At 40.9% G+C, this 17,625-nt stretch overlaps 1 protein-coding gene and 1 pseudogene across 1 annotated transcript in view; one reads left to right on the forward strand and one right to left on the reverse strand.

Moving 5' to 3' along the window:
- Positions 1 to 6,380, reverse strand: part of OVGP1 (oviductal glycoprotein 1) — a 28,255-nt gene extending 21,875 nt beyond the window's left edge. Inside the window, exons 1-2 of the mRNA XM_041755285.1 lie at positions 5,802 to 6,380; positions 4,216 to 4,347 (exon numbers count right to left, since the gene is read on the reverse strand). The gene's annotated coding sequence lies outside the window, so the exon portion shown is untranslated. The remainder of the gene's footprint in view (positions 1 to 4,215; positions 4,348 to 5,801) is intronic.
- Positions 6,381 to 6,473: 93 nt separating this feature from the next.
- Positions 6,474 to 17,625, forward strand: part of LOC121490993 — an 18,163-nt pseudogene continuing 7,011 nt past the window's right edge.

Consider the following 17,625-nt stretch of genomic DNA (forward strand, 5'->3'; position numbering starts at 1 on the left):
TCACACCAGTGAGAATAGTGAAAACAAGACAGGAAACAACAAATGTTGGAGAGGATGTGGAGAAAGGGGAACCCTCTTGCACTGTTGGTGGGAATATGAACTGGTGCAGCCACTCTGGAAAAATGTGTGGAGGTTCCTCAAAGAGTTTAAAATAGATCTGCCCTACGACCCAGCAATTGCACTGCTGGGGATTTACCCCAAAGATACAGATGCAGTGAAACGGCGGGACACCTGCACCCCGATGTTTATAGCAACAATGTCCACAATAGCCAAACTGTGGAAGGAGCCTTGGTGTCCATCAAAAGATGAATGGATAAAGAATATGTGGTTTATGTATACAATGGAATATTGCTCAGCCATTAGAAACGACAAATACCCGGGCAGCCTGGGTGGCTCAGTGGTTTAGTGCCTGCCTTCAGCCTAGGGTGTGATCCTGGAGACCTGGGATCAAGTCCCACGTCGGGCTCCCTGCATGGAGCCTGCTTCTCCCTCTGCCTGTGTCTCTGCCTTTCTCTCTCTCTCACTCTGTGCCTCTCATGAATAAATAAATAAAATCTTAAAAAAAAAAAAAAGAAAAAAAAAAAGAAATGAGAAATACCCACCATTTGCTTTGACATGGATGGACCTGAGGGTATTATGCTGAGTGAAATAAGTCAATCAGAGAAGGACAAACATTGTGTGGTCTCATTCATTTGGGGAATAAATAAAAATTAGTGAAAGGGAATAAAGGGAAAGGAGAGAAAATGAGTGAAAATATCAGTAAGGGTGACAATACATGAGAGATACCTAACTCTGGGAAATGAACAAGGGGTATTGGAAGGGGAGGTGGGCGGGGGTTGGGGTAACTGGGTGATGGGCACTGAAAGGGACACTTGGCGGGATGAGCACTGGGTGTTATGCTATATGTTGGCAAATTGTACTCCAATAAAAAAAAATTAAAAAGAAAGACTACTTAGGAGCTACTTTCAAAATGAGATAGACACGTTCAGATATTAAAACACCTCTAAGATACATAGTTAATTGGAAAAAGCAATGTATAGGAGTATACTGTGATTTGTGTTAATAATAAAGAGCTATTCAAATGACAGATGGAGATAGGCTTTTGCTTGTATACATTTAGAATATTTCTGGAGGAACAACGAAAAAGTATTCTGGAACAATAACAGTGGTTGCCTCCTCAGAGGCACACCTGATAACTGCAAGTTCCGTTTGTGAGAGAGACAAACTGTCCTCTATAATGTACCTTGTACCCTTTGAATTTTTTTTTGACATCAACACTTACTAGCTATTCTAAATAAATTGAACTTAGAAACAAAACAAAAAAACAAAGTTCTCTTTCCTAAAATTGAACTGAGAAGCTGCTGCCAGTCTGCCAGTGCCCCTTTCCTACCTCCTCTTTCACATTCCCCTCCTCCCAGTTTTAGAAGGGATATGCACTTCTCACCCACCCATCTCACCATAGTACAAAGCCCAGGTGTCCAAAATCCTAAGGTATTTTTTTTTAAGATTTATTTATTTATTTATGATAGACAGAGAGAGAGAGAGAGAGGCAGAGACACAGGAGGAGGGAGAAGCAGGCTCCATGCCGGGAGCCCGACGCCGGACTCGATCCCGGGACTCCAGGATCACGCCCTAGGCCAAAGGCAGGCGCTAAACCGCTGAGCCACCCAGGGATCCCTCCAAAACCCTAAGGTATTAAACAAAAGGGGCTTTTCCCTGAAAGCCAAAGAGCATCTGGGTAAAATTCAGTGCAGAGGCTGGCCCTGTTTCATCCTACCACAAACCACAACACACCACAAACAACTAGAGAATTCTGGGACTCTATTTCTACCTAACAATGAAAATTTTAAAAACTATGACAGATGGTTGTCCTGAGGACACATCTGACAAATTTAACTGAACTTAAAAATGAAGTCAGACTTTTTCTGATAGAAAGTTGAGTCTAGGGACGCCTGGGTGGCTCAGTGGTTGAGCGTCTGCCTTCGGCTGAGAGTGTGACCATGGGGTCCAGGGATTGAGTCCCAGATCAGCCTTCCCACAGGGAGCCTGCTTCTCCCTCTGCCTGTGTCTCTGCCTCTCCCTGTGTGTCTCTCATGAATAAATAAGATCTTAAAAAAAAAAGAAAAGAAAAAAGAAAGTTGAGTCTAACTTGGCCAGCTGGCTTAACAATGCAGGTTGGTTTTTAGCCAGTTAGGTTATTCGGTTGACATTTTGCATAGATTAAAGGAGCTTAAACTGCAAATCCAAAATTTTGACAAACGTGTGCTTGAAACCAGTGCACTATATGGGCAGAAAGTACCTCCTTTGCAATTATTTAAACTTAGATGCCAATTTAAAAATGTGGTACAGGGTAGTTTTTCAAAAAATTTTCAGGAGGGCTACATGCCAAAAACTTTGAAGATCACTGCTCTATGATGCTTACAGGCTGTGGAAACCACCTAAAGGCATTTACCAGACTACCAGAGAGAGTCTGAATATGACTCTGACCAAGACCGAAGGATGTAATCAAACCACCTTTCATAGTTCTTTCCTAGCCCTAGAATCGATAGAAAGCCAACACAATGAAAAGGAATTGACCACTCACTTGAAAGCAAAGTTCAGAGACAAGAACCATGGGAAAATATAAAAGATAAATAAGTGGTTCCTCTGCCCTCAAGGGATTTACAATTCAGTGGGGGGGGGGGGGAGTAAGACAAATACAAAGAACTGATGAAATACGGTGAATGGAAGAAGTGCTGAAGGAGTTAGTGCAGACCAGGAAAATCCCTCATAGGGCAGCCTGGGTGGCTCAGCAGTTTAGCGCCACCTTCAGCCCAGGGCCTGATCCTGGAGACCCTGGATGGAGTCCCACATTGGGCTCCCTGCATGGAGCCTGCTTCTCCCTCTGCCTGTGTCTCTGCCTCTCTCTCTCTCTCTGTGTCTCTCATGAATAAATAAATAAAATCTTAAAAAAAAATCCCTCATAGATCTAAGAAACAAAAGACATCAGTGTTTTAACACTGACTATTTGTTAAATCCTGGACTCTGAAGGTATGGGATATGTATGAGTTTCTGTTTTTTTGCTTTGGCACATATGTGAATTGTACATTTTGCAGTTAGAATTGGCAGGGAATGGCACTTAGACATTGAGGGAACCAGGTAATCACCCGGCACCTACATCTCTTAACCACACACACATTAATGCTCTAGGCATCATCTTCATGAAGAATGACTCCCAGAATAAAGTCAGCTGCTACTACTGTTAATGAAAGAGAGTAAAAAAAAAAAAAAAAAAAGAATTTTTTAAAAAGTAACATTAATAGAAAGTGATGATTCTCACCAGAAAAACAGAAACCTTATGGAAGTGAATATTCAAAAGTGCAAGATACACAAGTTTCAGAGTGTATACTTGGAGAATGCCAAGGCTCCACTGTGACTGGGTTTAATTAGGGCAGTTATATTTACAGGGCAAGTAACAGAAGAGCTCGAATGCTATTACAAGAAAATGAGATATTAAACCACAAGCCACGGAAATCATGAAAGGTGAGGGACTGCAGATGGAGAGATGAGGTGAGTGCCACTATCAGTGTGAAGTAAAACTTGGAAGCAAAAGGGAGCATCAGAAATGGAAAGGGAGGATCACTGACCAAGTGGAAAAAGATGCCAAAGAACTTGGGAACACACTGATAGTGAGGAAACAGGAGGGGTGGAAAAGGCCTGTGAGGTGGAGTCTCATGTGGCCAAAGGATGGGGAGGCCAGTACTAGAAACAGGAAAAACACATGTGTTCCAACAAGAACTTCCTTTAACTGACATGTCCTATGTCATTGCCTACTGGGCTTCCGCAAACGCCTATTCACAACGTATTGCAATATCTCTAAGGAAATGTTATAGACATGTCATAATAAATCATAATAAATCACTGCATTCGGGATCCCTGGGTGGCGCAGTGGTTTGGCGCCTGCCTTTGGCCCGGGGCGCGATCCTGGAGACCCAGGATCGAATCCCACATCGGGCTCCCGGTGCATGGAGCCTGCTTCTCCCTCTGCCTGTGTCTCTGCCTCTCTCTCTCTCTCTGTGACTATCATAAATAAATAAATAAAATTTAAAAAAAAAAAAAAAAAAAAAAATCACTGCATTCTTACAGTAAGCCCAACTTTACTGGGTGAGACTAATAGGATAGTAAAAACACCCAAAGGATGTGTAAAATGCAGGAGCAATCAGCACAAGGACCCACCAGAAGTCTTTGCTACCTGCGTGCCAGAGCTCAGGACACTGACTGTAGACACGATGTCATCATACTCATACTTGCAGAACTCGCTGACAATGAGTGTCTGGTTCTTGTCCAGCTCCTACAACTCAACAACACCTGTTGGGAGTGGGGAGAAGGTTGAGGGAAATGAGTGTGGATTACACCAAAAGACAGTAATTCACTTTCAGGATTCAAGTGAGTCCACTGTCACTAAACTAATAAAATAAGCTATCACTATAAAAGCAAAAGCAAAATCCACTATCACAAGAGGACTCAGCTAATTTCCAAGTCACCTGGCTTTATGCAGGCATTACTGTTTTCTTAATAACAGTCCAGACAATTAGGCAAGGAAAGTTTCTAGAAAGACAGGAAAAGATGGAATGGCTGGCAAAATCCATTATCTGGCTTCCGGTGAGAAGACACTAGAGATTAAGTTCCAGGAGACATGGAAAAAGTGTCAACAATCTGTGTAGCACACAATCCAGTGTGGTTAAATCTTCCCAATTGGTTGGACATTAGTATTTGTTGAACAATTTGAATAAACACCTTACAGCTTCTTTAAAAATACTGTAAATAACTGAATGTCTTGCACAGTGACAGGTTAAGTACAGAGAACCCCCCAAAAGTTATCTTGAATATGTAGTGCTAAAGCTGAATTGTCAAAGGCTCAGTCTTTAATGCCCACTTTTATCCTTCCATGCAATGCCTGCCAATCCCCAAATTCTGATTTTTTAGTTCCAAGGACTCCACTGCTGAATTTGACTTTAAAAGCAAACAAAGCAGAAGGAAGACATTTAGAGAGAAGAAAACAGGAAGAAATAGAGACAGCACAGACTGGGTTAAGCATCATCTTTAAGATGAAGATTATCCTTACTCTGGGTTGAGGGGGGATATGGGAAGGTTGCCGGGAAGAAAAATGGTTCTGATCCATTTCTTGTTTTTTTTTTTTATAAAGTTATTTTTTATTGGTGTTCTATTTGCCAACATACAGAATAACACCCAGTGCTCATCCCATCAAGTGCCCACCTCAGTGCCCTTGACCCAGTCACCCCCACTCCCCCGCCCACCTCCCTTTCCACCACACCTTGTTCGTTTCCCAGAGTTAGGAGTCTCTCATGTTCTGTCTCCCTTTCTGATATTTCCCACTCATTTTTTCTCCTTTCCCTTTTATTCCCTTTCACTAATTTTTATATTCCCCAAATGAATGAGAACATACACTGTTTGTCCTTCTCCGATTGACTTACTTCACTCAGCATAATACCCTCCAGTTCCATCCACGTCGAGGCAAATGGTGGGTATTTGTTGTTTCTAATGGCTCAATAATATTCCATTGTATACACAAACCACATCTTCTTTATCCATTCCTGATCCATTTCTTAATTTTGTTAGAAATTCTCACCAGGCAATTCAGAATCTCCGAAAAGCATTTTCCTGCTACACAACATCTCTCCTTCAGACCAACACCCTGAAGCTCCCCCTAGCATTGAAGATGGGACATTAAAGATTGAGCCCGGTCCGACCCATATCCCATCCTTCATTCCACCTGTGGGGTTGAGGAGAAAGTGACTCACCTGAATCGGAAGCCACTAGGATACCTGTCCCCAACCCAAGTGAGGTCAGCCACTCCGGCCTCTGTCTGGACAGCGGAGCAGAAGCCCTCGTTGGGGGCGGCACAAGGGTCCTTGAAGAGCCAGAGGGAGCCAGCCCAGCAGCGGCCACTAAGGCTGGAGGCCCCAAGCCGGAGCGCCCCATCTGCGGGAAGCACGAGCTGTCAGCGCGGGAGCAGCGAACAGGCTCGTCTCCATGGTGACCGCACTCAACAGCTCGCGGGCCGGGTCGGGATCTGAGCTCAAGGACCCGGGGCAAAGGTGAGGACTGAACTAAGCGACGCGAGTCAGGGGTCACGAAGGCATGTGGGGCGGGGGCGGGCTGGAAAGGCCAGTCCCGGGAAAGGGCATCATCCCCAGCCAAGGTGAGGGAGGTCCCAGGCCCGGGATCTCGGCTCACCGGACCCGTACTGCGCAGCCTCTAACTGCCGTTCCAAACGAGCGGGCGCATGAGGGGGCGGGGCTTCCTTCCGCATCTCCACCGCTCTAACTCCAACCTAGACCCAAACTGGACGCCCGCCCGAGATTCGGCTCCCGAAGCCTCCACGTGGTGCCCCTCTGGGCCTCCGCTTCTTCCCACAGTCTCGGGCCACTCTATATCTCGCGAGAATTGCTTCTACGGTTCCTTTACACGGTCGGCAGCGCCCTCTGGCAAAAGGTTCATCCCGCTCCATGCCTAGTATCGCGAGAAAAAAATTCGAGGCAGAGTTAATGGACAGAGGGCGCCATGCTTTCCTCTCGCGAGACTTGTGAGCGGCCGTCTTACTCCTGCCCCTGATGGAGTACCTTGTCCAGGTCTCTGTGACGCCGACACTACTGCGTGGACCCTCGTTGACCTTGCTGTTCCGGGCGGTGCTTTCAGCGGCCGCCGCAGTGGGTGAGAGGCCTACACCCTGGTCCGAGCTGTCAGAGTGATTGCAAAGGAGCGCGTCTAGGGTTATCGGAAGGGGTGGGAGTAACGGGGGTGTAATAAAGGTGCAGCGAGACTTGGGCCTGAGTGGGGTATGAATTCCCCTCGCAAGGGCAGCGCGGGGGTCTCGGGGGACAGGGAGGGGGGCACGCCCTTAGTGGGCGGGGCTCGGATCAGATTTCACCTCGACCTTGCTGACCTGTGCCGTGTTTACCTGCAGCCCCCTGTCTGAAGAATACAGTTCTTGGTCCAGGGTAAGTGAGAAGGACATAATACTTCGTCCTTGTTTTATCACCTCACTTCACTTCTCTGTAACCCCCTCTTAGCTTTACGCCCGAAATCACCTTTTGTTAGGTAATTTTGAAAGGCCTAAAGCTTCATTCTAACAGTGGTGCCCCTGTAACTACCTGCAACTTTGTCGTATCGTCTCATGGCAAAGAGTTAAGAGGATAAGTGATGTGTTCTAACAAAACTAGAAGCTGGTTTCGGTGTCTCCGGCCCTTTTCCCTTGTGACCTTCATCGAGGCTTAAGTGCCACAGCGGAAATCGGGAGTTTCCAGATCGCTCACTCTAAAACAAAACAAGTTTTCTTTTTTTTTTGGAAGGGAATAATTAATAGTGTTTATTTTTTTATGTGTATATTTTTATTGGAGTTCGATTTGCCAACATATAGTATAACACCCAGTGCGCATCCTGTCAAGTGCCTCAGTGCCCGTCACCCATCCCTCCGCCCACCTTCCCTTCCACCACCCCTTGTTTGTTTCCCAGACTTAGGAGTCTCTCATGGTTTGTTACCCTCTCTGATTTTTCCCACTCATTTTCTTCCCTTAAAACAAGTTTTCTTAAATAAGACAATGAAGCATATTATTTTTGAGCTCAGCCTCCAAGAGGAGGCAGCTATAGAGTAGTGGTTTAGAGCAAGGACTAAAGCTAGAGGTATACACCTGGTTTCTCCACATAACAAGTTGTGTGACTTCAATTTCCTCCTCTGCAAAATGGAGATAATAGTACATTATGGGTTAGGAGAACTAAGAGACTTAATTCCCGTAAAATTCTGAAAACTGTTCAGTATATACTGAACTATATACATGTATATATACTATATACATAGTATATACTATGTGCTTAGTGTTGGCATGTTATTAATGTTTCATAAATCATGTCAATTTTCTTTGGAATTACTCTTTTTGCTTCCAGACTTAGACCTAAATCTTGCCAAATTTAATATTGATGCCTTGAAAAAATAGCTTTTAATCCATCTGTAATTAATTTTTGTGTGTGCAATAAAGTGAGGCTAAAATCGCTTCCAGCTTACCAGGGAAGAGAGAAAAAAGATTCCATACAGACAGGTAAACAATTTTAATAGAAATCAAATAAAATAATTATATATGTAAGATATAAGGAACATACTCATTTTCTCTTTGTTTTCACATTCTATGCCTAATACATCAGCAAGGCTTTTCCTCCAAATTATATCTGGACTCTAACCACTCTTCCACTATCACTGCTACTGAATTATGAACTGCCATCAACTTTCACCTGGTCTATTTCAGTAGTCTCTTAACTTGTCTCCTTACATCTCTATTCTTGTCCCATTACAGCTCATTCTTCTACTAGCCTTAGGGATTCCATAAGCCCCAGGCCCCAACAATACCCTTCAGAGCTCCTCTTTCCACAACCCCAGTACAATGTCAATGCTGGGACCTTATCTGTTCATTGCTTATGCTCCTAGCACCTGACATAAAGGTGAGTGAATGTAAGATTGGAAAGGCCTTTATAAAGGATATGCTTGAGATGTTCTGAAGGCTGGGTGGGCTTGGCAGCCAACCTACCAGGCAGAAAGAGCAGCATGAGACATCTTTTTTTGTTTTGGGGAGCTAGAAGTAGTTCCATATGGCTAGAGGGTAGGAGAATGAAGGAAAATGAGGATATAAAATCTGACAGGTGTTGAATCTTGTATGCTATGTTAAAGAGTTTGTTTTCTGTAGGCAGGAGAGCCTGTTGAGTTTTGTGTTTTTTAAGATTTTACTTATTCATGAGAGACACAGAAAGGCAGAGACATAAGCAGTGGGAGAAGCAGGCTTCCCACAGTGAATCCTTGCAGGACCTGATCCCAGGATCACAACCTGAGCTAAAGGCAGATGCTCAACCACTGAGCCACCCAGGTGTCCGGAGCCTGTTTAGTTTGGTTTTTTTTTTTTTTTTATTTTAAAGATTTTATGTATTTATTCATGAGAGATACAGAGACACAGGCAGAGGGAGAAGCAGACTCACCTCGGGGAGCCTGACGTGGGACTAGATCTCAGGATCCTGGGTCATGACCTGAGTTGAAGGCAGAAGCTCAACCACTGAACCACCCAGGCGCCTAATCGTATATAGTTTTAAAGTCAGATTTGCATTTTAAAAATATTGGCACTAGTGTGGAAGAGCTAAGTTTAAAGGGGTGTTTGTTGAGAAGTAGAGACCAGGTTTTGGATTATTAAGTAGTTTAGGCCAGAGACGATAAGGGCTTTAAGATAGCCTGTTCGAGAGAGGATTTGAGTTGGCCTAAACTATTTAAATCAGTGGTTCTGGGTGGCTCAGTTGGTTGAGCATCCGACTTTTGATCTCAGCTCAGGTCTTGATCTCAAGGTTATGAGTTCAAGCCCCATGTTGGGCTCCACATTGAGCATGGAGCCTACTTAAAATATAAAAATAAAAATAAGAAATCAGTGGTTCTCATCCTGGACCAACATTGCCCTCCAAGGGACATTTGGCAATGTCTGAAGATGTTTTTGGTTGTCACCACTGGATGGGGGGGGGGGGGATGTTGACTGGCATTTAGTGTATAAAAGCCATGAGGATACAGCTAAACACTCTACAGTGCATAGAACATCCTTCCACAGCAACAAAAAATGCCAATAGTGATGAGATTGAGAAACCCTGATTTAAATGAAAGAACCTCGAGCATGATTCTCAAATTACAAAAGTTAGTGGGCTAGCTAAAACATGGGGAGGCAGAAATAACCTTCAAAAGATAAGCAGCTCACCAAAATCAATGAAATAATATAAACCCTTACCTTGCAAAGGGATAGTGTTGAGTGGGGAGGTGGGGGACAAAAAACATACTGAGGATTTGAAGGAGACTGAGCTGGACAGCATATATAAAAAGACTAGGAAATTTTGTTTCATCATAATTTTAATGAGAGATCAATATGTAGTAACTGCTTAAAATGCAGTCCTGGGCTGTTAGAATATGAGAGTAATTTACAAATCTATGATAATATAATAATTCAAGCTGAGTAATGGTATTAGCAAGTTCTCAATATATATTTGTAGAATGAATGAATTGGTGAAGCTGTATTTAGAGTATTATGTTCAGTTCTGTATACCTCACTGTAGTAAGCAAAACTGGGCAGCTTCTTGTGGACCGTGAGGATTGTGAGAGAACTGAGGTGTTTAACCCAAATACCTGGGCATTGCATGTGGTACACAGAAAAATGAAATTGGAACTAATGGAAAGAGGTTTCAAAGTAGGTACATAGCAGTTCCATTTAAAGATGAACATAATTAGAGCTACCCTACACCGAAAAGGCCTGTTTCACACAGTGGTTGGTTAGCACCCCATCACAGAGAGTACTCAAGTCAAAGTTCTTGCCATCAAGGTGCTTACAACACAGTGAATATATAATTGCTAATCCCTTACATAGAACTTTACTGTATGCTTAGCACTATTTGAAGGTCTTTACCTAAAATCCTCAAGCAACCCTGTAAACTCATTCTATATTCCCACACTACTAGAGAAATCTACGATTACAAAAGTTGAATCTACTTAAAGTCAAATGGCAGGTCTAGGATTTAAAGCAAGATAATCTGGGGATCCCTCAGTGGCTCAGTGGTTCAGCGCCTGCCTTTGGCCCAGGGAGTGATTCTGGAGTCTCAGGATCAAGTCCCGCATCGGGCTCCCGGCATGGAGCCTGCTTCTCCCTCTGCCTGTGTCTCTGCCTCTCTCTCTCTGTATGTCTATCATGAATAAATAATAAATAAGATCTTTAAAAAAAAAAATAAAGCCAGATAATCTGGCTGCAAAGTCTATGTTCTTATATATTGCAGTTCTAATAATAAACATACAAAGTGCTAGACAGACGACCTTTAAGACCTACAGAAGGGCTTCTAGTATTGGTAGAAAGTTATATGCAACTTTAAATAAGTCGTTTGCCTGCCACATAGCTAATTATTGGACCCTAACTTTCCCATTCCTGGTCTGTTCTCTTTGCATTATGATAGCAGCAAACTGCCTCAGTCCTCATCCCCATTCATTGTTTCTACTAATTGTGCATACATTATGTTCTCTTTAAATTTGTATAATTGTGGAACACCTGGATGGCTCAGCGGTTAAGCATCTGCTTTCGGCTCCAGGCGTGACCTCGGAGTCCCAGGATCGAGTCCCACGTCGGGCTCCCTGCATGGAGCCTACTTCTCCCTCTGCCTGTGTCTCTGCCTTTCTCTGTGTGTCTCTGAAGAATAAATAAAATATTTTAAAAATAAGTTAATAAATTTGTATAATTGCTACCCATAGGGCATTGCAGGCAATAAGAATCTTCCACACGAGGCAGCCGAGTCTTGCACCTATACCTTGTGTTCCTGAATATGGAGGAAAAGTTTGTTTGGGGCTGATCCCCAAAGAATTCTTCCAGTTCCTTTATCCCAAAACTGGAGTAAGAGGTGAGCATTTGCCCAGTGTTTGGTAGTACGTTTAGGTGGTATAGTTTGTTTACCTAGGATTTTGGTAGTCTCTTACGTCTTCTATGTATGCACAAAAATGAAGTCAAAGGTAAATTCTGGAAGTAACTGAATATAACAGTTGTGATTTGGTTGCCCTAACTTGTCTTTGTGGTAAATGTGGTTGGGATTTTAACTTGATTTTATACCATTGTCTCCATTTGTTGATAAATCACAGTCACTGAATGCCAGGTAGTCTTCTAGTCTGTGAGCTGAGGTGCCTGCCATCCACGGAACACACAATCCTACTATAGGATAGACAGGAAAGAAATGAGTAACTGTATAATATATTGTCAGGTAGTGGAAAGAGCTGTGGATTAAAATAGAGATTATTAAATTGTATATATAAGTAAAAACAGAAGTTGGGCAGTATTAGGTTTTTTTCCCTTTTAACAAAGCATACACTCTTCTGAAAGCTTACATTTTCATAGTGCAGTCTGCTTTCATTTACATTATTTAATCCTCACAGCAGTCCTGTAAGAAATTTTTATTACCAAGAAGCACTAGAAACTTAAGAATTGGCTGAGATTTATTCTCTCTTTAGTTTATGGGAACCCAGGTTCCCACTTCAGAATTCTTACACCACCTACTGCTGTGACGAGGGGACTCTGGAAGCCAAAGGTTGTTTGTTTTTTTAACCCTTCAGAAGGTGGCTGAAAATAGCGTTTCTATAAGAAATGTCAGGGTCCTCAGATCCCCACAGGTGATAAAAATATTACCCACTATAGGCTTTTTTGCAAATTCACATTTAAAATTTTGAATTTTAAATTTTGAATTTACATTCACTTTTAAAATTTATATATTGGAGACATTTTAAAAAGAGCTATTGAAACTTTTTATGGGACACTGGATAAAATAGTTTTGAGACTGTTACTCTCTTATTCTTGTAGTACATTCTTTGGTATTCATTTTGCGCAGAAACACTAAAATGCTGCCCTTTAGAGGGCAGCTTTGTCCTTCCCTAGTGCTGCTGAGGCACAACAGAAAATCCTAAAGAAATGTACATCATGGTTTTGTGTCCTTTCAGAACACACAGCCTGGTTAGAGAAAAAGATAGCTAGGTTTGAAGCATTATATAACTAGGTGCTATAGGAATTGAGAATCCTGATACTTAATTCATCGTTATAGATACATACTACTTTTTCTTGGGTTTTTTTTTTCTGTTTGCTTGCTTGCTTGATTTCCAGTGCCAGGCTCCTATTGGGTAAAAACAGGCAGGAGTGGATAAATTTTATCCACTGAGTAATGGTATTAGCTAGTTCTCAATATATATTTGTAGAATGAATGAATTGGTGAAGCTGTATTTAGAGTATTATGTTCAGTTCTGTATACCTCACTGTAGTAAGCAAAACTGGGCAGCTTCTTGTGGACCGTGAGGATTGTGAGAGAACTGAGGTGTTTAACCCAAATACCTGGGCATTGCATTGCCTCTAAAGGGCATTGGTAAATATACCAATGTTCCCATTCAATAAATAGTATATCTTGCTGCACAAATTACTTAAGCAGTTGTGCTAGGCACTTTACATACATTATTTCTCAGTTTCATCCACCCTGTGAAAAAAGTTCTGTTCCCATTTTACAGATGAGGAAACTAAACGGAAAGATTTAATGATATAAGTTCAGTTTCTTCTATGTTATAGTTAGATTCCCTGAAATCTAGATCCTTTTTGTCAGCGCTACCATATTGCTCTTCAGTGTACGGTTATTTTTAATCCAGTTACTTTAAATCATTACATAACACCTTCAACTAATCAGATGTAGAACTTTCTGTCTTTCCTTTCAGGTGTAGTATATCCATCATAAAATAACTTTTCCTTCTTTTAGGACCTTATGTGCTTTGAACTGGACTTACCTTATATTTTCTGTCCAAAGAAATACATGTGATTATTGCAGACCTTCTCTGCCATATCAACAGGGTTGCTTATCTATGTAGTTAAAAAATATGGTGCCTCTATTGGGAAATTGGCTGATAAACTCAGTGAGGTAAGAACTGTAAACCTTATTTTAAACTATTAAAAGCATCAGTACCATCAAGTGATGTTTCTAATGTTCATGTTAGGGGACAAGCATATAGAAATGAATCTAATTACAATGATTAAAATTATGTGTTAATGTTGTGTATTAATTTAAGATAAAAATTTTAAAATCTACCAAACTGTCAAGTTTTTCCGTAGTTGTGCTCATTCAACAAAATACTGCATAGCTATTGCTCACAATTATTTTTAAGGATTTGTGCATTTCTCCCTGTATATGTATGTTTCTTTGTGTTTTCACAAATGAAGAATATAACTGAAGAAGTATAGAATGAAGCTATTTCTGTTACCTTTTAGGTTTTCACTGATCTTTGTTGTAAAATCATAATTGCAGCAAAAAATTGCCCAACTGGAAGAGGTGAAACAGGCTTCCATCCAACAGATCTAGGATGCAATTGATAGGGAGAAGTCACAGCAGGCACTGGTTCAAAAGCACCATTACCTTTTTGATATCCAGAAGGTAGGTTTTAGAACCTTCTAAGGAAAATAAGGAAAATAAAGTTATTCATTTGTGTGCATTTAAAACAAAAATTTGAATTTTATGGGAATTGGTTGAATATGTTGAGCATATAGTATTTAGAAAAGAGGTAGTGTTTGGCACTTACAGGTATTTAGATATTTAATATATCAAGTGGATAAATAGTTACTCTAAAATTAAAGGTTATAAAAACATTTTTGGATCCACACAGAAGGACAGTAGTCATTAAATTATAGCTGACTAAAAAATGGTATTCACTATCTAACTAAGGCCGTAGGTGGAATACATGCTGTGTGTTTCATATGTGCTTGCTGTGAGGAAATCTTACTTGACATACTTACTTGCAGTGAGGAAATCTGATACTTTACATTCCAATTCATAAAGCAAATTCAGATAGCTGTGAAGCTTTTTTACTATGGTCAAGGCATCATTAGATTAAAAAATACTTCATATCTAGGAATATCCTCAAGTATTTTTGTTTAAACACATTGTTACCTACTTTGAGATCCTGCTTTATCCTTCATATTTATAGTGAGATGCCCTTTAATTGAAATTTTATGTTAAAGAAGCACATATGAAATGAAAAATGAGGTACTAAGGTAAAGTATATGAAGTATTAAGGATCTAGGCCAGTATTGCCTAGTGTGATTTTAGTACCACATGTATCAGTCAGTTATCTTTGGTGCAGGTTTATGGACCCAGCCCAAGATTTGTAGATTCAGAACTTCTGCCTAAGAATCTATATATTTAAGAACTGATCTCTAAGGATTCTTAAGCACATAAATGTTTAAAAACATCAGGAAACTTTAAAACCTCTTTCTCTACATACTGAGGTTTCAACCAGAAAATGCTTCCTACCTCATACATGATATGTACACAAATTTTGACTTTTGGAGATGTAACTCTTTCATAAGAATCAGATGGTAGTCTTTATATTTTTACTTATTTATGAAAAAAATGACTACTGATAGGGCTATTTCTGTGTGGAGACTCTGGCAGGTGTTTGGGAATAAAAGAAAGTCTGCCTTTATGGAGTCTGCTTTCCAGCCATGGCTTTAAGGGGACAGAAAAAAAAAAATTGAGCAGGTAGGAATGTCAACTGGTAATAAGTGGTATGTAGAACAATAAACTATGAAAGGAAAAGAGTTTTATAGGGCCGTCTAGAAAGGCCTCTAATGTGATAGTTGAACAGACACCTGAAGAAATGTTGGTGCAAGCTATGTGGACTTCTGGGGAAATAGTATTACAGCAGAGGAAAGAAAAATTGCAAGGTCCCAAAACCTGGAAGCTTATTTGGTATGGTCAAAGAATAGTAAGGAGACCAGTGTAGTTGAAGCAAATGGATGAGGAGAAAAGCAGAGTAGAGAGTGGTCAGGGACTAGATCGGGTCAAGCCTTAAAGGCTTCTCTGTGGACTCTGACCTGTCCTCTATCTTCAGTGACCTGTCATTGAAGCTTTTATGCAGAGGGGTAATACCATCTCACTTGCCTTTTGAAGGGTCACTCTGATTGCCTTGTTGGAAATAGCCTTTGGTCTGGTAGCATTGGTTTGAAATACCTACTAGTTAGCCAAGTAGAATTATGAGGTGTAGACCATTACATAATATATGAGTCTGGAATTTATGGGGGGAATTCCAGGCTGAAGATTTGGGAATCATAAGCTGACAGGTGGCACTTAAAGTTATAAGACTAGAACATGGTGGGGGGAAAACTGGTGACAACAAGGACAGTTGCAGTGTGTAGTCATCCTAGTTATGGTCAAGAAATAAAGGGCCCAAAATTTGCCATGGATTTAGCAACATGAAGGTTGTTGGTGACTTTGATAAGGGCTCTTTTTGGTGAAGTGATGGGAGTTGGTTGAAGAAAAAGTAAGGGAAATTGGAGTCAGAATATTGACAGCTGTCAAAATTGTCAATGCGTTTTATTGCAATGCGAGGCAGAGAAATTGGTTGCTTAGGAGAGGAGGATGTAGAAATCAAGAGCTAATTTATTTTTTTAAGATTTTATGTATTTATTCATGAGAGGCAGAGGAAGTAGAAGCAGGCTCCATGGAAAGAGCCTGATGTGGGACCTCCATCCCAGGAATCCTGGATCAGGCCGTGAGCCAAAGGCAGATGCTCAAATGCTGAGCTGCCCAGACGTCCAGAGAGATTTCTTTTAAAGGATGGAAAGTGTGATTACGTGTTGGTGTCTGATGAAAGGGAAGAGAGAGATTTGCTAGAGTGATGTCTGTCAGTAGGCCAGAGGGCTTGGAATATAACGTGCAGGTGGAGGGGTTGGCATGGACAGCCCAACCACAGTTACAGAAGAAGGCAAAGTCCGTGAGTATGGATTCAGGTAGGCTGGTTTATGTGGCAGTAGCAGTTTGTGGAAATTCTTTCAGTGCTCCCCTTTTCTCAGTGAAGAAAAGGATGAAGATCCTTCATCCTCTTCAGGATGAAGATCATTTGCTGAGAGTGAAAGTAGTCAAGGAGATACTAGAGATTTAGGAGGAAGAAGACCAGGGGGGTGAATGGACTAATAAGGAAATGTAACTTAGAGGTGTTGAAGGTCTGCTTGAGATTAATGTCTCTATTTAACAGGCAAACCTATGAGGATCCTCATTACAGACTAGAAAATAACATCCCTGTCACTGTTATCAATTCCATATCATTCCGGAATTAGTAACTGGATTTAAGAAGAGAAAGGAATAAGAGGTATATAATTTAGAGAAGAAAAGGCAGTTATCCTAATTTGAAGGTTACCTGATTATATAACTAGAAAACCTGAGAGTATCAATATAATTATTAAAATAATAACCAGATTCAGTCAGATGTCTGGGTACACCATAAATATCTAATAAAATCAGTACCCTTCCATATGCAAATAGCAGTCATTAGCAAATACACCAAAAGATAAACCGTCTAGGAAAAGATGCCTTGAGTAAACTTCACTAGAGATGTACAAAGTTTTTATTCTAAAAAACATGCTTGTGAGGTGTAAGGTTCTAAGAACTTTGTTCTTAGATAAGAAGATTCAGTGTTCTAAAGACATCAGTTTGTTTATTTATTTATTTATTTATTTATTTATTTATTTAAATTCTCTCTACTTTAATCTCTACATTTAACACATTCCAAGGAGGAATATACTAATACCTGGGGGGAGAAGATGTTGCGATTTGGACAAATAGATTAGTAAAAAAATAAAAATGAAGAAAATAAGGTAGTGTAGCTGAGAGTATGTTGAAAAGTAGTAATGAGGAACAATCTTGAGTGAAAACCTGTTATAAGATTATAAGGAATTGTAAATAGACTGGTTCAGTGCATGAATACAAAGGGGGTAGCATGGCAGAAAAGGTCTGGAGATGGAGCTAAATGCTAAGGCAGTCAGACATGGCAGTTTCGTCATAGAGGGGAGGGAAGTGTAGACACAAGGTTGGTTTCTTACCTTTCACTTTCTACTAAAGTAAAATTCAAATGAATTAAAGATCTTTGTAAGAAACAAAGCCATAAAAGTAGAAAAAAACAAAAAATACAGTACCTTTGGGGTTGACAAGGCCTTTTTTTTTTAATTTTTTTAAAAATTTATTTATTTATGATAGTCAGAGAGAGAGGCAGAGACACAGGCA

The sequence above is a fragment of the Vulpes lagopus genome, chromosome 5 (genome assembly GCF_018345385.1).
Source record: "Vulpes lagopus strain Blue_001 chromosome 5, ASM1834538v1, whole genome shotgun sequence".
In the NCBI taxonomy this organism is placed as follows: domain Eukaryota; kingdom Metazoa; phylum Chordata; class Mammalia; order Carnivora; family Canidae; genus Vulpes; species Vulpes lagopus.